Consider the following 26,207-nt stretch of genomic DNA (forward strand, 5'->3'; position numbering starts at 1 on the left):
GCTCCAAGACTTGTAGTTATTGTTGACCGAATCAGATGCACGCCAGGCCCAAATTCTCTCTCAGTCACCCTTTGATAAAAGGAACATAAGATTCGAGTTGGTGGCGAACTTGCTTTGGGAAAAAACGTGAAAGCAGGTTCTGTGAGTCCAAAGACGCCTAAAGCAAGCCCAAAAGAAGATTTTCCTCTTCCTCACATCGATGTTCTGGTTTTCTAGGATCTCGTATGACCAATCCACTATTCCCAGCTTAAAGAAATGGCCTAAATCATCTAGTGGTTACTATTTTGCGGTCCGGTCTTATACAAACTCATTGCATAGCATACCTCCATTCCCATGTCACCTACACGAACCCGTTAGATCATTGTGTTTTTATCAAGTACAAAGTGGGCCGTATCCATAGTGTCACAAGGATAATGTACTTAGCCTTTATCTTTATACTATAGACCATTTAGGTTGTATCTTAAACAATGATCTTTGTATGTCTCCATATACAGTCCAAGACTCACAAGACAACCTAGGATACTAGTTTATTGGATTTGGGATTATTAAGACAAAATGCATACAACACAATCAATAAAACTTATTGAAATAACATTGATAACTATTTATTGATGATAGTAAATTATTCACATTTACATCTATGAGTTTTAGGGCATAAAACCCAACAGTAATAACATAATAGAAGTGGGAAAAAATATAAGAGATGAAGAGTAAACACATATAATGATTGAAAGAGGTAGCACATACGAAGAAGAAGAAGATATTAGCGGAAAAAAAATAACAGTGAAAACATAATACAAGTGGAAAAAAGCTACACTAGATACGAGGAAAAAATGCAATAGAAGCAAAAACAAGACGAAAAGGACAAACATATAACGACCAAAAAAAGTAGCAGACATAAAGAAGAATCATATACACTAGTCATAAAATGAAAACCAAACAATTCGAATATAAAAAAAAAACCTCACAAAATAGATTTGCCATGTGAACCGTTTCCGTGAAATCGAACTCATATCATTGAAAAAAATGGAAAACATGCAAGGACGAAAAACATTGGGGAATCCAGAAGAGAATGTACAAAACCAATCCCATAAACCAAATATTTCAAAATATTTTAGATCTAAAAAATATGAAGTGGAAAAAATAGTTTAATCTACCAAAAAATCGTTCATATATTTCTAGATCTAAAAAATTAGCCATTCAAAGAAAATTGAAGAAGAGAAATGCAGGGTTCAACAAAAAAAAAAATAGTTAGAAATACCAAAAAGATGCCATAGAATAACAAAAAAATAGTTGGATCTACCAAAAAATCGTCCATATCTACTAGATCTATAAAAAAAAATAGCCATACAAAGAAAACCAAAGAATAGAAACACACGATTCAGCAAGAAAGTGCAAATATAGAATGAAGTCTAAAAGAAACACAACTCATATGAGCCAGAGGGAGAAAGTAGAGATGAGATGAAGGAGACGGACCGAATGGCGAAAGAAGAGAGGAGATGAGAAGAGAGAGAGAGAGAGAGAAACGGGTGAGTAAAGGGGAGAGTAATGAAATCGCGTAATGAAAGCGAGTCGAAATGTTGGGAACAAAATAGTGGGTTATTAAATCCCCCGTTTTCTTTTAATCGATCAAACAAACACTCGATGGGCTTAAAAAGCTCACCCAACCCAACTTTCTTATGCTGCAAAATACCCCTATTAAGAAAATTACACAATTAACCTATTTTAAAGGTCCAAAATAAAACATACTCTTTTTTCTTTTAGAAAAAAAAAATGGTGACCACCTTCTGGTATCACGAATAAGTGAAGTAACAGATTTCCCTTCATTCAGATTTCTTTATTCTTTCTTTTTTTCTCCTCCTTCTCGGTGTGATCAATTTTCGTAAAACCACACACCAGCTCAGGCAAGTCCACAGGAGCGTCTTTGCTCTTGAGAGAGGAAAGTAGCTCCGGTCAACTTTGATAAAACCAAAGTGCGAAAGAATGAGAAAAAATGAGAGTACGAGAGTGAGAGTGAATGAATACTGTGATGAGTCCATTGGAGTAGCTCTAGCTGTGGGAAGAGGGCAGCTTTGACCAAATTCAACAAAATTAAAGGGCAAGAGAATGAGATAGTGTCAAAGAACGCGAATGCAAGAGCAAGAGCGAGACAATGAGAGAGAGGAGAGCGACCTATAAATGAAGAAAGGAAGCGATAGAGGAAAGAAAGTGAGAGAATGAGAGAGCGAGAATTTGAGAGGCTTTTCTACGTGCAGAAATTCATTTGGATGATTTCACTTGAATTTAACGTTTAGAAAAACCTCATTTTAAAAAAGCGCCCCACCCAAATTTGGGTGTTCTGTACAAAAACCCCCAAAAACATTGTAGAAAAACTCACATGTTCCGAACCATTTTCACTGTTCTTTGTCGTCGGAAGCTCTTCTTCTTCCAGCTCTTTATGTCATTCCTCTTGCTTGAATTTTCTCAATCGTTTTCGGTTATGGTGATTCCGTCGACCAGTGGTGTACAAGTGGTTTATGGGTATAGATTCTGGACGGCGATTGGATTGCAAAGAGTTTGTTTCCGTTTTGTGGTGAATTGTCAATTCGTTCTGTAGAGAATTTGGCCTGCCATGTGGGGGTTTCGATGCTACACTTTATGAAAGGTGGGTGCAATGAAAATGGGGGCTTGGGGTTTCAATTCGGGCCTCAACGAAGCCATTTTGCTGTTTTTCTTGAAGTTCTATCTCAAAACTCCAAATGGGAAGGGGCAATTGAATGTGTAGCTATTTTAGTGGGCTTCCTTTAAAAAATAACTAAACGGAAAAATGTTAGGGCTGGGCCAGATAATTAGCAAACTTCAAAGTTTTGTTTGTAAAAATAGCAAAAAGTTTCCAATATAGTAAAAATAACAAAATAATTTTTGAAATAAAAAAAAATATATTAATTAGCAAATACTTAAGTTATCCCTACACACTCAAATTGATAAAATTCCCAATGTCATAAACCACGACAACAATTGATAAAATTACCCAATGTTATAAACCACACCCAATCTAAAAAGAGCAAACACATTGTATTGATAAGTATTTTATACCAAATCCAAATTAAGCTAAAATCCCCCACCAAACTCCAAACCAAATTAACCGAAGCCAATCCATATCACAAAAACCAAAAGTTTAACAAAAACAACTAAATAGTCTTCATGCTCACCTTGGTTGATTGATTCATCCTTTAAGTGGTCCCTCAAATGCTGGTTCTAAGTCTCGAACAATGAAGCCTCACTCTCTTATTGGCTCGAGAGCAATTTAGCTTATGGTTGGATTATAAATTAATGGTTCATTAAAAAAATCAGTGGTACAAGAGATAATCACAGGGATAAAATGGTAATTTAACCCGATGTAATTATGAACAATCCGTGAAAGATCGATTTATGTGATAATCATTATATCCGTGGATACAGAAATATATCTATAGTGTGAGGAGTGTAGTCATGAATCTTTAGTGAAGGGATCCACAGTTAATGAATGTTAATTAACATAATTAAAGAGTTAAATTAATTAATCTCAAATCATTAGAGCTCACTAAGGGTAAAACAAGAAACATTTATTTTTTTTTAAAGAATTTAGAATGTTCAAATTGATTAAGGGGATTAATTGTATATGATATAATGTATATAGATACATTATAATTTAGTTTATTTTGAATGAGATTCAAATTAAATTATATAATATAAGATAATAATATTTTTAAATGAGATTCAAATATTAATGAATATGAATTATATTAATATTAAAACTATAGGCTATGGATAATTAATAGTTTATTTATATTCATATCAAATATTTATAGTTTTAATATGAATGAGTTTCATATTAGAACTATAGATTATGAAAGAGGATCATATTTGAATATGATTCAAATATAAATTTAACTAAATATGTGATATTTAATTAACGAATAAATTAATTGTTAATTATAATTAATTATTTATTAATATATTAAATTAGATTTAATATATATATAATTAAATAAATAATTTAAACAAAATAACTCCCCATGGGGAGTTATTAGTGTGCGTAAGGCAGAGTTTTAACTCCTCGTCCAATTAAATACATTCTTTCTCTCTGAATTGGTAAAGGATGGTAGAGAACAGACACACTTAATTCTAGTATTGAAAAAAATATTCTCTTAAGTTCTCTCAAGAAATTTCAAGAATAGTAAATAGTTCTCTATGAGAAATTTTCTTATTCCTTTCCTTAATCTTTTATAATATTACGGATCTCACCATCTGTTCCTTTGCTTGAGAATAACAAAAAAGACATTAATGGTAATGTCTCATCAATTTTGTACGTGGAAGGATTGCTTTTAGAAGAAACACCAAGAAGACCGTCTTCAAAATTGAGTTTATCTGTATTTTTATTTTACGCTTTTTTTTTTTTTTGTTCTCAGCCAACTTAATACTAGTTGAAATGTATCTTATTCTATACTACATCTATGTATGTTTATTTTCCTATTTTTTTCGAATTCCAAACGATTTGAAAAGCAATGATACCGACATTCACATACTTCCAAATGGGATTTAATCTCTTCAGGTCGGATTTGACTCTTGAGCCAAATTAATTAGATTTTGGGCTTGGTTGGTTTCTTAAACCTATTTTTGGGCTTATTTGGACCCAGACCGAAATATTAATACTCGATTGGACCAAAATAATTAATTTGTTCCAACAATGATGAAGATGAAAATATATGACATCATGGGGATTGGTTAGCTCTTTATCTTCAATTTCAATTCAAGAACATGTCAACTTTTAATTCGTAAAAAATTTGATTATTTGTAATTTCATCATTAATTTGAAAAATGATGTGGCAATTCGTAATTGGTCTAAAAATTCTCATTAAAAAAAATGCCCCTTCTTGAAATTTAGCACATGTAGGGGTGGGTGAATCTTGAAAAAGTTAGAGTTGAAATCAAAATACAATTGATTTGTTCTTGATTTTAACTCCATCCATCAAACTATGAATTCAGTATAAAAGTTTATTAGGAATTTGGGTATCCAATTTAATTTGGCTCGAGGATAAAAGCTTAAATTGAATGATTTGAATTTGGGATAAAATTTTATAATATGGTCACTTTTTTTTTTTTTACTTTGAGATAAATTTGAGGTTTTATCGACAATGTAGTTTGATTTGAGATAAAGAACTTAAATTTAGATGAATTCGAGATAAAATTTTGAAAAATAACCTAAATTTGATTTAAGATAAATTTAAGGCCTTCCCCATAATTTAATTTGACTAAAGAACCTTATCATGAAATAAGAACCCATTTTAAATTGGACAAAATTTTAAATATACTAAAAAAAAAAGTTCTCACGAAAATGAAATTAAATTCTAAAATCCAATTTAAATTAACAAATTTAACCCCAATTAAAACTTAAATGAAATTATTTTTTAGTCTAATTTAAATCCCAAGTTAAATTAAGATATTTTCTCCAATATTTTGAATCCAAAATCTGCAGAATTTGAATGAACCTCACTCTATAAATTAGCCATGCTTAAAATTTAATTAAATTAATTAATTTTTGCAAAATCCATTTTTTGTTTATCATGCCTAGCGCCAACAACTCCGTCCGGGCGGCCCATTGATTGTGTAACGCCATAATGTGTATTCAGATAGAGCCGTGGCCAAGTTTGCCGAAGAAGATGCAAAGAAAGAGAAAAAAGAAAATGCAAATTTGTATATTGGCAGGTCTTATTCATTCATTTATTGCCATGTGCTGTGTGGCCCCACTTCTTTTGTCCTCTCTAATTCTTTAGGGTTTTACACCCTCCTTGTATAAATTGAATATATAAGTTATAGTATCCAATATATAGAAGCATAAGAACAATTTCCTCTCTGTCCATTGCATCCCTTTACTTTTTCTCTAAGTTTTCTCTGCTATAGGTTGCAACTTTTTTTTGGTATCAAAGCTATGGCTAACGTCTCTTCAAATACCAGTGGGTCTTTTAATAGTCCTACCTTTTAGTAGCCCTCCATTAAATCATAGTCATCAAGCTTGACCGGAACAATTTTTTGTGGAAAAATTTAGCTCTCTCCACCTTGAGAAGTTACCACCTAGAGGGCCACTTGACGGGAGAAACCTTATACCCTCCCATGTTTTCTTAGCCAACAACAGCCGACCAACCGGTGGCACCAGCTCCAGTCGCAACCCCACATGAGGCAACCTCTGAAATGACGTATGAAGCGTTGAGTTCCTTTGTTGCCTCCCTTGTAACTGTGAATCCCTTATATGAGTCTTGGGTTGCCACAGACCAACTCTTATTGGGTTGACTCTATAACTCCATGACAGTCGAAGTTGCTACTCAAGTCATGGGTCATGAGAATGCCAACAATTTGTGGACTCTATTCAAGAGCTTTCTGGAATCCAGTCATGAGCAGAAGAAGACTATCTTATGAAAATGAATGAGTATATATACCTGTTATAAAAAATCATGCAGATAAATTAGAACTCACCGAAAGTCCCATTATACTTCGACCTCTCATTTCTCAAATCCTAATCAGACTAGATGAAGAATTCAACCCCATCGTGGCCTCGATCCATGGACGAACAAGCATTAAATGGCCTGATTTTCAGTCTGAGCTCTTGAGTTTTGAGAAACGCCTTGAGATTCAAAATTCTAGCAAGTCGGACACCCTTGGCAACTCTTCATCCGTTAACCTCTCAACAAGCAGTGGCTCAAATGTCAGTAGGAACAAGCAACAATAAAATCCCACCAATAATAGTCCTCCTCAGCAAAATAATGGATAAAAAGGAACTGGTCGTGGAAGAGGAAGAGGACGTTGGAATGGTGGCAACAGCCGACCAACCTGCCAGTATTGTTTTAAACAAGGACACACTGCCTTAACTTGTTACATGCTATTCAACGAAGGGTTTCCTCCAAACCAAAACAATGTTCCACTCAACCGAGCACAAGGTAACAGTCTTAACAATCAAGCTCATTAATCTAACCAAGCCAGCCTTGCTACTCAAAGGAATAATATCTTTGTTGCCACTCCTGAATTTGTTGTAGATGTCGGTTGGTATATGGACAGTGGAACTTTAAATCATGTCACCGAAGATCCCAACAACATGAACTATGCTACTAAATATGGAGGTATTGAAAAGGTTATTGTTGGTAATGGTTGTTCTTTACCTATTTCTCACACTAGTTTATGTTCATTAGTTACATTTATAACACGTATAGTATACATCATACTAATTTAACATTTATAATAAAGTATGATGCATGGACATGTTACTATGATGCAATCATATAATATAACTCTTATATTAAATATGATGCATGAGCATGCTATAAGTCTGAATCGTGCAACTATATTATAACATTTATAATATATGTGATGCATGAAAAATGTGTAACCTATGGTGAAATTTTCTATACGGCATACATTATGACATTTAAGAAAATTAAATTATACATCCAATTCATAATATAAACAGCAATCATATGGACTAGGGTTGGACTCCTAAAGGATTAATTAAATTAATATAACTATTATATTAATTTAATTAATTAAACAACTATTTATCACAAAAATAAATGGAAAAACAGCTTGAACCAGACCAAAGCCACAAATCAAGCCGCAAATCGCTCAAACCAAGCGAATCGGACCGCCCAAACTTCATGAATCCCTCGTGAACCACGTGAATTTTCTGTTTCGAAGCGTTGCAATGCTGTGACCTAGCATTGCAACACTCGAAAAAAAATTCCAGTTGGTCTCTTCGCAATGTTGCTACGATAGGGCATAGCATTGCAATGTTGATGTACAGTCGCCTACTGTACAGTGACGTTCTCCTCTGATTCTTCTCTAATTTAGGCCTCGTTTTCTCCAGAAAAATATCGAAAAAATCATGAACTACATAGGACAATGAATATACAGACTCAATTGCAACAGTTATGCCTAAAACACCGGTCCCTTACAAATCAAATTTGTAAAGGAAAGTAGTAAAAGTATAGTCCAATCTCGTAACATCCAAAATTGAAAAACCAACATTCATCACATGAAACACATAAAAAATGCAGTACCCACCATATACCTGAATTTTTAAATTTTAGAGATTAAAAAAAAGGGGGAATAAAAAAACCTATCTCTGATACCACTTGAAGGTTTGTGAAAACCACTGATGGAAATAGGATCATTTCCCGTTTTCAAATTTACACAGAATTTTTAAAAAAGTAACTTAATATGCATTCTAAACAAGAAACTACAACATGCTTTAATAAAAAAATGGAGAAGAGAGATTAGGGATTGTAGTCATGCTATCTTTTGAAGACCAAAATCTTTGCATTCCTCTCCCATTCACGTCGCTTCTCCTGATCTCATGAACACTGCAACTGAATACCACCACGGGGTCTTTCTCGTTATTTTCAGGGATGAGAATCATGCAGAGGTGTGGGCTTGCACTTAATTTTGGCATGAGGGAAGGAGAAGATTCACCTAATTTTCTGAGAACAATTCTACAGAAAACAGAGGAAAGGTGAATTAGAGAGAGAAAGAGACCAGGACCTTTCTCTCTCCTATTCCCATTTGAATGGTTGAGGGAGTTATAACTCCCACTTCTTTAATTTCAAAAATCAAATTCAAATAATTTTAATTTTGAATAATAATCATACAAAAAATATATATTAACTAACTTAATATATATATACATTAAACTATATGTTATATCACGTATAACATATAACCTATAGTTTTTATATAAATCACATTCATATAATGTAATATTTGAAGCACATTCAAATAACAATCCCTCTCATCAAATTATATAAATTTAATATGAATCATATTCATATTAATTTTAACATATAGTTTCTATATGAATGATATTCACATAATTAATATTTGAATCATATTCAAATATTTATTTCTCTCATAAAACTATATAAATTTAATATGAATCATATTCACATTAAATTTTAGCATATGAATCATATTCATATGATTAATATTTGAATCATATTCAAATATTTATTTCTCTCATAAAACTATATAAATTTAATATGAATCATATTCACATTAAATTTTAGCATATGAATCATATTCAAATATTTATTTCTCTCATAAAATCATATAATGTATCAACATACATTATATAATGTATATATGTACATTATTTAATTGTATCTTTTCCAATTAATTCTCTTTAATTAATTTGAACAATTCAAATTAAACAAAATTAATTTGATTCTCATTAGTCCTCATTAAGCTAATGAGGGGACTTAATGGACCTATAGATTGAAGCTTCAATCATACGAATTAATTTATTAAACTATTTTAATCAAATTAATCAACATTCATTAATTGTCGGTCACTCTACTAAAGACCAACAACTAATCTCTTCGTACTATAGATATATTTTCGTGTCCATTAGATTTAACCAACTAACAATGCGTTGACCCTTCATAAATTGCTCGTAAGTATAGTTGGGTTAAACTACCATTTTTCCCTATAATTACATCTAACTCCTTAAGTACCAGTGATCCCTCTAATTAATAATTAGTCATAGTTCAACTATGATCGAACCTCTCTCGGGTTAGGAGAAGATGAGTGCCTCATTGTTCAATCCCTAGAATCATCCCTTAAGGGAGTAATTTATCTTCTTACCCTAACTATAGGGAAGAAGTGAATTCCTTCTTGTGTAGCTGTGTTCCCAGCTCCCTAATCAGATAAATCCTCAAAATGGTAGGCTTATTGAGTAAGCGAATCTGGCCACTCTCACCCATACAAATCAAAGGATCGCCTTCATAGGCAGGAGTTCACAACTCACTTAGGATTAGGTCAAGTCATCTTGGTGAAATTTAAGTCTCTTTTAGCAGCAACGTTATAAAGAAAGACTTAACATTTTTGTGGTTTGGTCTTTATACAAACACTTTCGTATAAGATACCCCTACTCATGTCTCCACAAGAGTGATTAGGTTCAGATCATTTGTAGTACTTTATAAAAATTGTAACACTACAAAGCAGGTCATATCAGTAGTGTTACAGGATAAGGTACCCAATCCTATTCATATACTACAAACCATTTAGGTTATCACTTAAATACGATCCACCTGTATGTCTCCATATACATGTTTAAGTTACATTAGATAACCTTGGATCTTAGATTAATGGATTATTGCACAAGTAATATAAAATTAAGCAACCATTTATTCAACTAACATAAAATTACGAGGCTTTAGGGCATACACCTCAACATAAAGAGCATAAATGCCTTTTGAAATTAGGCAAAATTATTATATCAAGGCATGTTGAATTTGATGAACTTTCTTTTCCTTTTGCTACAGATTTTGTATCAGAATCACATTGTGATTTACTAGCTGGCCCAAATTTGTCAAATGATCTTCCTTTGTCGCCTTGGGATGACCAGATTACAACTCAATATTAGCCCATAGTTCAAAACCCACCTCTTAAACAAAATGGCCCATTACTAACAAAAATTCAGCCTTTCTCATCTCACAATCCCAGCTCATACCATACGGCCCACTCCTCTCTACCTTCTAATGGCCTAAGCTCTCCAATCTGTCCATTTGTCTCTACTTCAACTCCAACCATGTCCCCACGTAGCCTAAATTCAACACAACCTCCTAACTTATCGGACCCCACGTGTGCATATCTTGCCCTAAATCAACTTAATCACTCTTCATTATCGACATCTGAAGGAAATCGACACTCGAAATTTCCGTGACCAGCGGAAGCAAGACTATTCTAAATTACAATCATGAATTAACATAACATTTATAGTTGACTTCAAACATAAACGGTTATGCAAATTACAAAGAAATTACAACATGAAACAACAAATGTAAAGAGGAAAAATTGTACTAACAACAGTAGAAGCGTCTTCATGCTCCAATGCGCACTCTGATCGAACAACAACAATCACGAACGCTCGATCTACACGACTGCAACACCGCACAAACACAGCACGAACACTTCGCGCTCGTCCTCAACGATCTCCTCTGCAACACGAACTCCTCTGCAACACCACGAATGAACTCCTCCAAAGCACCACCAACGACGTTAAAAAAACCTCGACGATGTCGAGTTGAGTTTGACACCACCAACAAGGCGACCTTGGTATTCTCGATGTGAGAATCCAGAGGGTGGGCTTTGTTCGGACTTGGTGTGAGGCAGACGAACGGAGGAAAGACAGATCGTGTACACGACTGGGCAAGTGGGAGAAGTCGGAGACCTATCGTATTGGTCGATGCCCAATCGTTTAAATAAAGCTATGCGATCGTCTAGCAAAAGCTATGCGATCGTTTAGCTCTGTTGTTCTACACGATCGTTTACCTTGGGCCAACGATTGTTTAGCAAAGCTATGTAATCATTTAGTAAACAGTGCACGATCGTTTAGCTAGCACCTGCACAATCGTTTACCTAGCCTAGCCGTCGTTTAGTAAATCTATATTTACTTGACGAATTCCATGAGTTTCTTTTTGCCGGAGAGAAAACTCAAATTTTTTTTCAAACTTTTGTAAAAAACTTATGTAAAACCCTCTTTTTTAAAATAGGAAACCGATTTTCTTTTAAACTCACGGTTACCATGATCAATAACCACCCACTATATTTGGTTATTTAAAAAAAAATACTAATTATCTAATAATTAGTATTATTATAAATATAAATGATAAGCAACTTATCATACTATATTTATAACCTATAGTTTTAATATTTCATCTCATGAAACATATAAACCATAGTTCTTTTTTCTATTCCATGGTACTTAATGTAAATCTCATTTACATCAATCCTCCATTAGATGTATCTTATACATCATACCGATTATATCATATATAATCAAAATACCTCTTGTCAATTTGAACATTTCAAATCAACACCAAGAACTTGATCTTTCAACATGAATCCAGGCTACCAAGGGGACTTCATGGACCTGTAGATCCGAAGCTCCAACGATTCTGAATAACTGACTAAACTATTTAGTCATGGGATCCACCATCCGTTAACTACCAGGCATTCCACTAAAGACTGACAGTTGAACTCTCCTCACTACAGATATATTATGTGTCCATCTTAACCAATCAATAGTATGACAACCCTTCACAGATCGCTCGTAAGTACAGCTGGGCCAATAACCGTTATGCCCCTGTAGTTACATCTGTCTCCTTAAGTACCACTAATCTCTCTAATGAACATAAGTCATAGTCCCACTATGACTGTGTCTTCTCTTCCAAAAAGAAGTTGTGACCACTATGTTCAAGCTTCGAAATCAGCCCTTAAGAGAACAATCTCTCTACTTATCCCTGCTTTGGGAAAGGAGTGAATTCCATCTTGTGAATTGAGTTCCCAGCTCCCAAATCAGACAAGTCCCCAAAAAGGTAAGCATGTTAAGTTGGCAATCTGGCCACTCTCAACCAATACTAATCAAAGGACCACCCTCAAAGGCAGGAGTTCACAAAACACTCAGGATTGAGGTCGTGTCACCTATGGTCGTTTAGGTGAGATTCAAGTCTCTAGTATCAATGATGTTATATACAGAGTCTAGTCATCTCGTGGTCCAGGTCTTATACAAACTCTTTGTATAGGACACCCTCACTCCACATCTCCACACGAATGGTCAGAATCTACCATCTGTAGTAGTTTACAATACTTACAAACCTCTACAAAGCGGGTCATATCCATAGTGTCACCAAGATCAGGTATCCCACCTTAATTCTTATACTCCAGATCGATTTAGGTTATCACTTAAGGCATGATCCACTTATATATCACATATACATGCTTAAGTTCAGATAAGATAACCAAGGAGCTTTGTTTATTGGATATGAGTAAATGCCAGAATTAAATAACACTTATTTTATTTATTGAACAATGTGTATCTTTACAAAACAACAAGACTCCGGGAGAATTAGGACACCAATCCCAACAATCTCCCACTTGTCCTAATGACTCGTGAGACTAATGTACAATACAATATAAAAATGTACAATATATAATAAACTAGGACATACCCCAGTATCATCTCCCACTTGCCCTAGACAAGCTGTCGCATGTCCCACAGACCCAAACTTTCCAGGTGACCCTAAAACACGTTAGCCGTGAGGGCCTTTGTAAAGGGATCAGCAACGTTGTATCCTGTAAGGATCAGATCCTTAGCTTTAAACACAATCATGTAGTCCCTCGTTCTCCGAAGATACTTGAGGAACGTCTTGACCCATTGTTCTTTGTCAACATCCTCCATTGCTTTCTTAAAGACAATAGATCCTCGACCTCATCATTCGTAATGATGTTTTGGGCTTCAATCAAACCCATGTAGCAATCCGGTGGGCTCAAAACTCTCCCACTACGTCGAGGCAGTCTCAACTCTTCAGCTGGTTGACTAGACATCTTGACCTCAATAACTCTTGTTGATCTGTCGACCTATTCAACAACTCTTGTTGAACCCTCAGTAGTCTCAGTCTCACTTGAGATCTCACGTAAAACGAGCTTACTTCGTGGCTTATGATCCCTCATGTGATCTTCTTCTAAGAAGATAGCATTAATGGAAACAAACACTTTGTTCTCATTTGAATCATAGAAGTATCCTCCTTCCGTTTCCTTGGGGTAGCCCAAAAAGAGGCAAACCTTCGAACACGGTTCCAACTTGTTTGGGTTAGTCGCTAGCACATGTGCCAGATAGCCCCAAATCTTGAAGTGGCGTAAACTACCTTTACAGCCCGTCCATAACTCAAAAGGTGTTTTAGAAGCACTTTTTGAGGGAACGGTGTTCAGGAAATAACATGCAGTCTGCACTGCATAACCCCAAAACGAGTCTAGAAGATGAGCATAACTCATTATAGACTGAACCATGACCAACAAGGTCCTGTTTCTCCTTTCTGATACACCATTTTGCTGAGGTGTACCAGGAGCCGAGTGTTGGGACGCAATCCCATGTTCTATCATATAGTTCTGGAATTTGAGGTCCATATACTCTCCACCACGATCAAATTGTATTGTTTTTATCTTCTTACCTAACAAGTTTTCAACTTCAGCCTTGTACTTCTTGAACTTGTCAAGGGCTTCGGACTTACGTTGCATTAGGAAGAGATACCTAAACCTGAAATAATCATTTATGAAAGAGATGAAATATTCATACCCACCTTGAGCTCTAACATTCATCGAACCACAGAGGTCTGAATGTACAAGCTCCAAGGTTTCCTTGGCTCTGTAACCTTTTCTAGTAAAAGGTCATTTGGTCATCTTGACTTCAAGGCATGATTCACATACCGACAAGGAGTTTTCTTCCAAACTCTTTAGAAGTCCACTTTTCACCAACTTCTCAATCCTATTGAGGTTGATGTGACCTAACTAAGATGCCAAAGATGGGCGTTTTCCTTTGGAGAAACCTTTGGTCTTTTAGCTGTTGTTGTCGTACTAAACATTTTAGTTTTAAACAAGGCTTTTATGACTAACGGCCTTAGTACATATAAGTTATCTTCCATTAAACCATAACCAATCTCCATTCCATTCTTGAAAATAAACACTTTATTCTCAGAAAAGGAGACGGTATAGCCTTGTTCAATGAGACAAGAAACTGAGATTAAGTTCCTCTTAATATGAAGAACTACGAAAACATTATCCAGTAACAGATAACATTTCTTGTTAACAAATAACTTCAGCCTGCCTACAGCAACAACTTAAACAACCTCACCATTACCGACTCGAAGAGTCATCTCTCCCTGTGGCAACGTTTGCCAGGAACTAAATCCTTAGTAAGAGGAATTGACATGATTGGTAGCACCTGAATCAAGAATCTAGGTAGAATCATCATTCTCTACCAGACATGTCTCCAAGACCAATAAATCATATTTACTGTCTTGTCTTCTCTTTTGGAAAGTAGTGGGATGGAGATCGCTTGCCACGAAAGTCATTTCACACGATTCTTTCCATTGTAAATAATCGGTCATTTTTAAAAGCTTTAAATAGAAATACTAACGAGTTTCTGAAAAGAAAAACACATTGACCTACGTTAGGTTTTAAGCAAATACCCATTGTAAAACAAAACAACATCCAATAAGGTTTTAGCAAAACTAACATGAACCCCGTGTGACATTTAGTTTCGCAATGACGCTTCAAAGGTTTAGGATAAAAGCCACCTAAAGGAGGTCAGTTATCCCTCCTCTGAATTGAGAAGTTTTCAACTAGTCATTAATACCAGAACAACTCTTGTTCCTATAACAACTAGCTATCATTGATTTGGCCAAGAGATCATTAACTTACTTAACAATCTCCCATAAGTGTGACCCGCCATTTTAAGCCCTAGAGGTCCATCCCAAAAGGCCAATCCTAAGGGAAAAAAATCGATTGGGGAAAAACCTAAAGTGACCCTATCCATTTTTGGAGTTCACCTTGATATTGACCAACTGCACAAAACCCTTCCTAAGGGGGCCGTTACCAGGGCGACACAAGGGCATACAGAATGATCTCACGGTGTGAACCAATGACAGAGACCATAGGACGTGTTGACACACACCCTTCACCCACTTACTATAAATACTCTCTTCGTCCACCTTGATATTGACTCATGCAAACACCATCCTAAGGGGGATGCATCCTGGAGCATCTCGAGGCCAAGCTTGAATCTCACGGTGTGAACATACAGGGAGAAACGTGAGTGGAATCATAGACATATCTGATACGCCTCCTCCTCCCACTGAATATTTTATAACCTAGAGTTTAGTTTACTTAGAAAAAACACGGCTAAGGATTTTAACTAAGTGACTTTTAGGTTTTCCAAAGAGTAACTTTTACCTTGGATAGTTGAACAACTTTTGATCATCATCCATTAAACTCTTTAATGGATTCTTTGACCAAAACGTCGCATGCTTGTTGAAAATCTATCTAATTCACCTTTCCAGGTAGTTTCCTAGGTAGGGGTGTTACGTTTCCGTCAACTTAAGAACCCTAGCCTAGCCAGAACCCGCCTTAGACAAAAGTCCCTTATAAATAGGTTTACAATAAATTTAATCTTTTATGCCAACTAATTTAATCTTATTAAACCGATTTTAAAAGATTAATCTAGGTTACTAAACTCTTTAGAACCATTGAACTTAGGTCTATCTCAATCCAATTTTAAAACCCTTTTAAAAAACTTGAGTTCACCTTAAGTCCGCATGCAACTCTGAATTATTGATTTTAGGTCTAATTTCCTTTATAACACTTATAAACGGAAACAACCACAATGCTAAGCTAACCCATACCACAATGCATTGTCCATTCATTGCTACTTCTTTTATATAACACTCATACAAAACAGAATTGAAACAAGCAAAACATGTTTCCATTCACCCTTAGACTATAATAATTATAATAAAAGGATGATGCATGATAATGCTCAATGCATGCAAAATATAACCCTTATATTTCATGATGCATGCGCATGCTTTCTAGTAATTTCTTCATGCAATATTATAACATTTATAATACATGATGCATGAAGGTGGGTTTTTAACTATATGACAAACACTTTGACATATAAGAACCATACATCACATGTATAAGCAATAAAAGTTGATGAACCGGGTGAAATTTCCTTAGAAACACAAAAAAGAAGCTAACTATTACAAAGACAAGGAGTCTCCGGTTCAAACAGGCGAACCGGGTCTTGAACCGCTTGGTAAAGCATCGCTTCTCCAACCAACCATCGTGTACAAAGCACCCCGCGATCGTCTACACGATAAAACAAACACTTCGTTCTATCGCTTATCAGCGCTCCAAAGTTAAACGATCGTTTAACATTTACTATACGATCGTCTAGAAAAATCCAAACGATCATTTAGTTATTACTTCACGATCGTGTACCTTTACTAAGTGATGAATCCTGAAGTACACGATCATTTAGTGCACTCCACACATCGCCTGCCTTCCACGATTGTCTAAGCAACTACGATGCCGCGAAGCACCATCGCCTAAGCGATCGCATAGCCAGTGCCTCCATATTGCATACGCGTGATTGCATAGGTAGTAACTAAATGATGAAGCTTGCTAACTACATGATCGTCTAGCACGCGCCTTATACTAAACAATGAGCATCGCATGCTCCCACGACGATTGCCTACCTCCAGTGCCTATGTGATCGTGCAACCAACGCTACATAATATGGTAAACGATTTATCCAATTCGCTTAGCATTAGCTAAACGATCGATTAGAAAATACTACACGACCGTCTAGAACAAAAAATCTAAACGATCGCTTAGTAAAATCCCTACGATCGTTTACCTGAGGCTACACGATCCGACCAACGTTTGGTCTTCTTCTTCGTTGAGAATTGCATCGTCATGCGCCGAAGCTTCATCACGAATGACTCGATGAACTCGAACTTTTCAAATTACAGACTCGATTACAAAGTTAATTTCGCTCGAAAACACAGGGACCCTTACAATTAACACTTTGTAATAACGAAAGCTTTTAAAAAAAAAGACAATTTATATCTGAAACATTCATCACATTCATCCACAAATGCAGAAAACGGTTAATACAAATGCAAAAACCCATCGCGACTGTAAAAACCGTTCGATTCAGATTTGTAATTTGGAATATCAAATAACCTGACTCTGATACCAATTGAAGGAAATCGACACTCGAAATTTCCGTGAGCAGCAGAAACAAGACTATTCCACATTACAATCATGAATTAACATAACATTTACAGTCGACTTTAAACATAAACGATTATGCAAATTACAGAGAAATTACAAAATGAAACAACAAATGTACAGAGGGAAAAACTATACTAACAACAGCAAAAGCGTCTCCACGCTCCGATGCGCACTTTAATCGACAACAGCAACCATGAGCGCTCGATCTACACGACCACAACATCGTAGAACACAGCATGAACACTTCGTGCTCGTCCTCAATGATCTCCTCGATCACGATCTCCTCCACGACACGAACTCTTCCGCAACACCATGAATGAACTCCTCCAAAGCACCACGAACGGCCTCCAGAAAACCTCGACGATGTCGAGTTATGTCTGACACCACCAACAAGGCGACCTTGGTATTCTCATTGTGAGAATCCAGAGGGTGGGCTTTGTTCGAACTTGGTGTGAGGCAGACGAACGGAGGAAAGATAGATCGTGTACACGACTGGGAAAGTGGGAGAAGTCAGAGACCTATCGTATTGGTCAATGCTCAATCGTTTAGATAAAGCTATGTGATCGTCTAGCAAAAGCTATGCAATCGTTCAGCTCTATCGTTTAGCTTGGTTGATTCTACACGATCGTTTACCTTGGGCCAGCGATCTTTTAGCAAAGCTATGTGATCGTTTAGTAAACATTGCACGATTGTTTAGCTAGCACCTGCACGATCGTTTAGCTAGCACCTGCACGATCGTTTACCTAGCCCAGCCGTCGTTTAGTATATCTGTATTTACTTGACGACTTCCGTGATTTTCTTTTCGCCAGAGAGAAAACTCAAATTTTTTTTCAAATTTTTGTAAAAAACTTATGTAAAAACCTCTTTTTTAAAATAGGAAACCGATTTCCTTTTAAACTCACGGTTACCGTGATCAATAACCACCCACTACATTTTTAGTTATTTAAAAATAATATTAATTATCTAATAATTAATATTATTATAAATATAAATGATAACCAACTTATCATACTATATTTATAACATATAGTTTTAATATTTCATCTCATAAACATATAAACCATAGTTCTTTTTCTATTCCATGGTACTTAATGTAAATCTCATTTACATCAATCCTCCATTACATGTATCTTATACATCATACCGATTATATCATATATAATCAAAATACCTCTTGTCAATTTGAACATTTCAAATCAACACCAAGAACTTGATCCTTCAACATGAATCCAAGCTACCAAGGGGACTTCATGGACTTGTAGATCCGAAGCTCCAACGATACGTGAATAACTGACTAAACTCTTTAGTCATGGGATCCATCATCCATTAACTGCCAGGCACTCCACTAAAGACTGACAGTTGAACTCTCCTCACTATAGATATATTATTGTCCATCTTAACCAATCAGTAGTGTGACAACCCTTCATAGATCGCTCGAAATACAGTTGGGCGAATAACCGTTATGCCCCTGTAGTTACATCTGTCTCATTAAGTACCACTAATCCTTCTAATGAACATAAGTCATAGTTCCACTATGACTGAGTCTTCTCTTCCAAAGAGAATTTGTGGCCACTATGTTCAAGCCCCAGAATCAGCCCTTAAGGGAGAAATCTCTCTACTTATCTTTGCTTCGGGAAAAGAGTGATTTCATCTTGTGAATTGAATTCTCAGCTCCCAGATCAGACAAGTCACCAAAAAGGTAGGCATGTTGAGTTGGCAATCTGGCCACTTTCATCCAATACTAATCAAAGGACCGCCCTCAAAGGCAGGAGTTCACAAACCACTCAGGATTAAGGTCGTGTCACCTATGGTCGTTTAGGTGAGATTCAAGTCTCTAGTATCAACGATGTTATATACAGAGTCTAGTCATCTCGTGGTCCAGGTCTTATACAAACTCTTTGTATAGGACACCCTCGCTCCACATCTCCACACGAATGGTCAGGATCTACCATCTGTAGTAGTTTACAATACTTACAAACCTCTACAAAGTGGGTCATATCCGTAGTGTCACCAAGATCAGGTATCCCACCTTAATCCTTATACTCCATATCGATTTAGGTTATCACTTAAGGCATGATCCACTTGTATATCACATATACATGCTTAAGTCCACATAAGATAACCAAGGAGTTTTGTTTATTGGATATGAGTAAATGCCAGAATTAAATAACACTTATTTTATTCATTGAACAATGTGTATCTTTACAAAACAACGAGAATCTGGGAGAATTAGGACACCAATCCCAAAACCATCATCCCTACCCTCCACCGATTTGCCTTTATCTTCTCCTCTTTCTCACCCGACTGTCGTCCTTGCTAACTCCCCTACTTTTCCCCCACTGGCATTGGCACCTGGTCACCTAATGATTACTCGAGTGAAGGTCGACATCTTCAAATCGAAGGTTTGGCTTGCCTCCTCCCCTACGATTGATTGGGTCTCCATCGAATCCACATGCGAGGCTAATGCTTTAACTACTCCCGTTCTGAAAGAAGCAATGGATCTTGAAATCAAAGATCTTTCTCAAAATCATACTTGGGATCTTATATCAATGCCCTTTAGTAAAAATATTGTTAGGTGTTAATGGGTCTTTCAAAACAAGAGGAATTCTGACGATTTAGTTCAGAGACATGAGGCATGACTCATTGTGAAGGGTTTCCATTAGAATCCGAGAGTTGATTTCTTTGAAACCTTCAGTCCCATTGTAAAACCATCGAAAATTTGAGTCATTCTTATGATTGGTATATTTTATGGTTGGGATCATTGTCAGCTAGGCTTCAATAATTCCTTCTTAAATGCCAGCTTCATAAGGACGTCTATATGGATCAACCACCTGGGTATGTTTATTCTACTTATCCTAATCATGTCTGCAAGCTGTGCAAAGCTCTATATGGCTTAAAGAAAGCATCGTGTGTGTGGAATAACATGTGTAAGACTACACTGATCTCTTGGAGTTTTGTAAACAATAAGGCTGATTCTTCCTTGTTTATCTATTACCAAGGTTCTTGTACTGTGATGTTGTTGGTTTATGTCGATGATTTTATTGTGACTGTCAATAATGTTTCTCTAATCAATAATTTTATGACCACTTTGGATCGAAAGTTTTTTCTAAAAGATCTAGGGCCTTTAAATTATTTCCTGGCTATTAAGGATTCTCGTCTTAATTCTAGCTTATTGCTTACTCAGTCTACCTACATTGAAGATCTTTTGATTAAACTAAATCTTACATCCTTGAAATCGGCCTCGACGCCCTCTGCTGTTGGTATGCATCTCTCCATCTCATATGGTACTCCCCTATCCGATCCTTTTGTTTACCGCAACACCATTGGAGCTTTGCAATACTTAACGAATACACGACTTGACATTGCCTATATCGTTAATCACCTAAGCCACTTTCTCAAAAGCTCGACGGATGTTCATTGGCAGACTATTAAACGAGTTCTTCGGTATCTTAGTGGCACAAAATACCTGGGTCTCTTAATCTCCCTATATGAGACTCTCCGTATCAAAGCTTACTCTAATGCTGATTGAGAATCCAATGTTGATGACCATAAATCTATTGCTGCCTATTGTGTCTACCTAGGGCAACATTTAGCTTCCTGATCCTCAAAGAAACAAACTGCAGTGGCCTACTCAAGCACTGAATTTGAGTATCGAGCCTTAGCTTATGCTTCTGCTGAAATAATTTGGCTCAAACAGTTACTATGTGAACTCGGTGTTCCTACTCCAGATTGGCCCATCTTATGGTGTGACAACATTAGTGTTGGGACTTTGGTCACTAATCCAATGTTTCATGCCAGACAACACATTGAAATTTTCGTACACTTCATTCATGATAAGGTGCTTCAAGGTGCTCTTGAAATTAGATATGTTCCCTTAGCTGATCAAGTTATTGACAGTCAGTTTGGGATAATTGTGTTACCCGCTCGTTCGAGGAGGGATGTTAAGGTGCTTCTATTTAAACTCACTATTTAACACACGACAATACAGAAGGGTTTGGAATACCCCAAAGCGGAACCTTATGAATGTGTGTCTCAATTTTCATTTTAAAGAACATTGAAAACTCAGAGGATGGAAACATGGATAAACTAAATTAATTAAGCATGTTTTCTCCACTTTGAATTTCAGAGGGAAAAGGGAAATTTGAAATTCACCTTTGAAGTACCAAGTCTTCTCGCTTCCTCTCCAACACACCATGAACTCAAGCAAAACTCCTTAGTAAGAACAGCAACCCAAAATGTACATTAGCAATGGCACACCACCAAAACGTCTTCCTTATTAAGGATGAGGAACAATCAGAGAGGTGTGAGCTTCTGATTTTTAATTTTGGTGAGGGAGATTTTACCTTTCGAGAGAAGAATTTCACACAGAGAACACTAACACACATAGAGTTCTCTTGGGAGGATGGAGATGCTGAGGAAGAAGACTTCAATTTTTCATTTGTGTTCTTATGTTCTGTAAAGCATGAGAGAATTAAGGGGTTAAGGGAGTTATCCCTCCCTTTTTTCTATTTAAATTAAAATTAAAATTAAATGAATTTTAATATATAAATATTAACCCATATATATTAACTAACTTAATATATATATATATAAATATTAAACTATATGTTATACCACAAATAACATATAACCTATAGTGTATATTATATCACATATAATATAATATATTGTTTATTATTCTCTCATTCAACCTATAGTATTAATATGAATCATAATCATATTAATTTTAACCTATAGTTTTTATATGAATCACATCCATATAATTAATATTTGAATTGTATTCAAATATTTACTTCTTTCATTAAAACTTTATATTATAATGTATCATTGTTTGGTCTTTAAAAGACATATATTTTCTATATCAATTCCCTCAAAATCGTGTTGATTATTTGCTTTTAATGCTCATTTTGTAGGTAAAACAGTCCCGAAGGCAATTAGGAGTCATTCCAAGAAATTGAGCTAAAAAGGATAAACAATGACCACGAAAGTCAAAAAAGTTGAAAAGAATCAAAGAAATTACCAAAATGCCATTAATACCCAACGTCACGACCCTAGGAGAAGCATTGAGCAACGCTTGAAGACAGAAGGCATAATTTAACTTCAAAACAGGGTAGTGTTGCAACGCTCCGAATTTAGACGCAAATATTCACGCGCATGCGCCTCATGCAACTCAACGTCGAGGGTAGTGTCATGTCTCAAGCGCAACGCTTCTTGGCCTTTTTGCGATTTAGCATTGTAATGCTAGCCTCAGCATCACGACGCTACTTTGCAAGTATAAATAGTTTTTCTTTCATTTTTGCAAAAGAGAAAGCACGATTCCGATGGAGGCTAGAATTTCTCTATATATCATTTCGTCTCTATGGTAATTTTGTTTCTCACTTAGGTTGGATTTTTATTTCTTTTCGGATTGTAAGAAACAATTTGTAATTCTTCATGAATTTGTCTATGGATTTGTGAAGTAATCGAATCTTATTTCTATTTCAAGAGTTCTTGCAATTCTTTTGAGTTTTCTATTTATCTTTATCATTTGCAATCTGATTTGAGCATTCTTGAATCTATTTTTAATTCTTGAAGCATGTTGAATGATCTATATCTTAAACATGTTTAGCCTAGATGCTTGGTATTGTCACAATCGAGATTGAATGCATTGCTCTTAATGTGTTCGATAGAATGTTTAGCTAAGATCTAAAGAGGCATTAGTAATTGTGTGTTTAATGGCTATCCTAGGATGCACTAATTACTAGATTTGAAGAAAATTCGATTAATCGAGTAAGCTATCTTGACAATTAATCGGCGCAATTGAATCGTAGAACTTGATGCGCGTGTTTTCTCTTCTATATTGCCGTTATCGAACCCAATAGAGATAGAAACATGTAGATTGATTAGGGTTAGGCCTATCCAACCTTGGTCAATGATTAAGACCCCCGTTTTATCGCTTTTATAGTTAAGCTTGGTTAAGGAAAAGATTAAATAACCTTTCCCTGTGGATTTACCTCTTACTTCCACTTTAACTACGAGTTAGTTTAGGTTGTTGTTTGAGCTTTACAAATATTGTTTGCTCTGGGTTAGGTAGAACTAACGACACCTACTTAGCACCGAACAATCATATACATTATCTTAATTATAACTTATATAATTACTTCCCTTCAATTAATTTGAACAATTCAAATTAATCTAAAATTAATTTGATTCTCACTAATCCATATTGAGCTAACAAGGGGACCTTATGAACCTATAGATTGAAGCTCCAATGATACTTGATTAATTATTAAACTCTTTAATTAAATTAATCAACTTCCATTAACTGTCGGTCACTCCACTAAAGACCGATAACTATACTCTTTGCACTACAAATATATTTCTTGTCCATTGGATATAACCAATTAAAAATGCGTTTGACCCTTCACAAATTGCTTTAAGTAGATTTGGGTCAAAATTATTGTTTTACCCCTATAGTTACGTCTAACTCTTTAAGTACCATTGATCCCTCTAATGAACAAATAATTATAATCTAATTATAATCGAACCGCTCTCAGGCCTAGAAAGAGTGTGACGCCACATTGTTCAAGCCTCGGAATTAGCCCTTAAGGAAGCAATTTATCTACTTACCCTAACAATAGGGAAGGAGTGAATTTCTTCTTGTGTAGTTGTGTTCCCAACTACTAAATCAGATGAATCCCCGAAATGGTAGGCTTATTGAGTTGACAAATCTAGCCACTCTCACCCATACAAATCAAAGGATAGGATACCCTGCTCAAATGTCTCCACATGAATGATCATGATTAGATCATTTGTAGCACCTTACAAGAATTATAACAACTACATAGTGGGTCGTATCCATAGAGTCACCAATATAAAGTACTCAACCTTATCCATCTACTATAGGCTGTTTTGGTTATCACTTAAACATGATTGACCTATATGTCTCCAGATACATGTTTAAGTTACATCTAATAATCTTGGATATTAGTTTATTGATTTTTGGGTTAATGCAACTAAATGTCAAATAAAATACAACTTATTTTTATTAGATAAATAATACGTTTGTACAAATATAATTACAGACTACAAATCCTGAGATTTAGGACATCAACACCAACAAACACAAAAATTACCACGGGCAAGAAATCATGAAAATGCAAATTTGTTTATTGACAAGCCTTATGCATTCACTTATTACCATGTGTTATGTGGCCCCACTTCTTTTGTCCTCTCTGATTCTTTAGGGTTCTACACCCTCGTTGTATAAATTGAACATGTAAGCTATGGTATTCAATATAGAAAAACATCAGAAAAATTTCCTCTCTGTCAGCTCCCTCCCTTTCCTTTTTCTCTAAGTTTTCTCTGCTATAGGCTACAACTTTTTATGGCAGCAGATCTCTCGCCGGTGGTGGCGTGAAATTGAGAGGAAGAGAGAGAGAGAAATCAGGGGAGGTGCCGCTGTGCAAGAGGAAAGAAAGATGGGGTTTCCTTTTTTTTCTTTTTCCTAATTTTTTCATTAACCTTTTTTTTCTTTTTATTAAACTTCACAGTTTTTTCTTCTTTTTTTTTTTTCTTTTTTTTTTTCTTTTTTTTTAATTTTACTTCTATTTTCTTTTTTTAACCTCATGTATGGTCAAAACGAAACACCCACTCGAAAAAATGGTCATTTTTTTAATTCTGTCAATAGGTGATGTGTAGAGCCCTGATTAGTACCTCTATTAAGTTTGACTAGTATATTATTCCAAAATTTTAGCAAAATTTATTTTTAAATTTCAAAATTTGATTGGGATTTAGTTTCTAAATAGATTTAAATTTTAAATGAAAATTCAGTGTTGGTTTATTTGCTAATGGTTTACGTTGTCCAATTCTTGTGTTTCCCCTCTTCAATGTTCTACAAAGCTTTCAATCGATTTCCCTCTCTGCTCAATGCTATACAAAGCTTTTAATTTGAAATATTTTAGATTTGGATTTGAAATTTTATTTATCTTTTCTATTATCTTCTTTTACTTTCAAAATTATTTTTAAATCTTAATTATCTATAAATAGAAGGAAATAAATTTTAGATTGTAAATCAATTCTTGTGTTTTCAATTCTCAAAACAATTTGAATGTGTCCATGGTTATTGCTCAAATGCTTGTTTAAATTTGTTTTGAAGTCTTAAAGATTTTGACAACATTTTGGATGGAGATGATTCCTAGAAGATGCCATCTTCAATATTCACGTTGATTCCAATTCTAAGGAGAATTCTATATCAACTAAAAAGAGTTGGAGATGCGATCATGAAAAAAAAACATGATGAAATATATCTTGAAGACCTAAATTAAATTGTAACTATAGGTTACCAAATACATCATTGCAAGTTGCTAAATTCTATGCATACGCCAAAAATATTCACATGTATATTTCTTTTAAGAGTAATTGTAATCGGTAACATTTTTAGGAATAATAACTAAAAGTATAACATCATTTAAAAAAAAAATTACAAATATAGCCAAGTCTATCAGCAATAGACTTCCATCGTTGATAGACTCCTACTCCTACTCCTACTAGTGATATGGTCTATCACTGATAGACTCCTATCAATA

At 35.3% G+C, this 26,207-nt stretch overlaps 1 long non-coding RNA gene across 1 annotated transcript; it reads left to right on the top strand.

Moving 5' to 3' along the window:
• Positions 1-5,860: 5,860 nt before the first annotated feature.
• Positions 5,861-23,136, top strand: LOC120081879 (uncharacterized). Its single transcript, XR_005482972.2, has 3 exons — positions 5,861-6,953; positions 7,050-7,133; positions 22,554-23,136. It is a non-coding gene; the product is annotated as an uncharacterized LOC120081879 (long non-coding RNA).
• Positions 23,137-26,207: the final 3,071 nt, after the last annotated feature.

This window comes from Benincasa hispida, unplaced genomic scaffold (assembly GCF_027475165.1).
Source record: "Benincasa hispida cultivar pf3 unplaced genomic scaffold, pf3_genome.v1.1 HicScf110, whole genome shotgun sequence".
Lineage (NCBI taxonomy): Eukaryota > Viridiplantae > Streptophyta > Magnoliopsida > Cucurbitales > Cucurbitaceae > Benincasa > Benincasa hispida.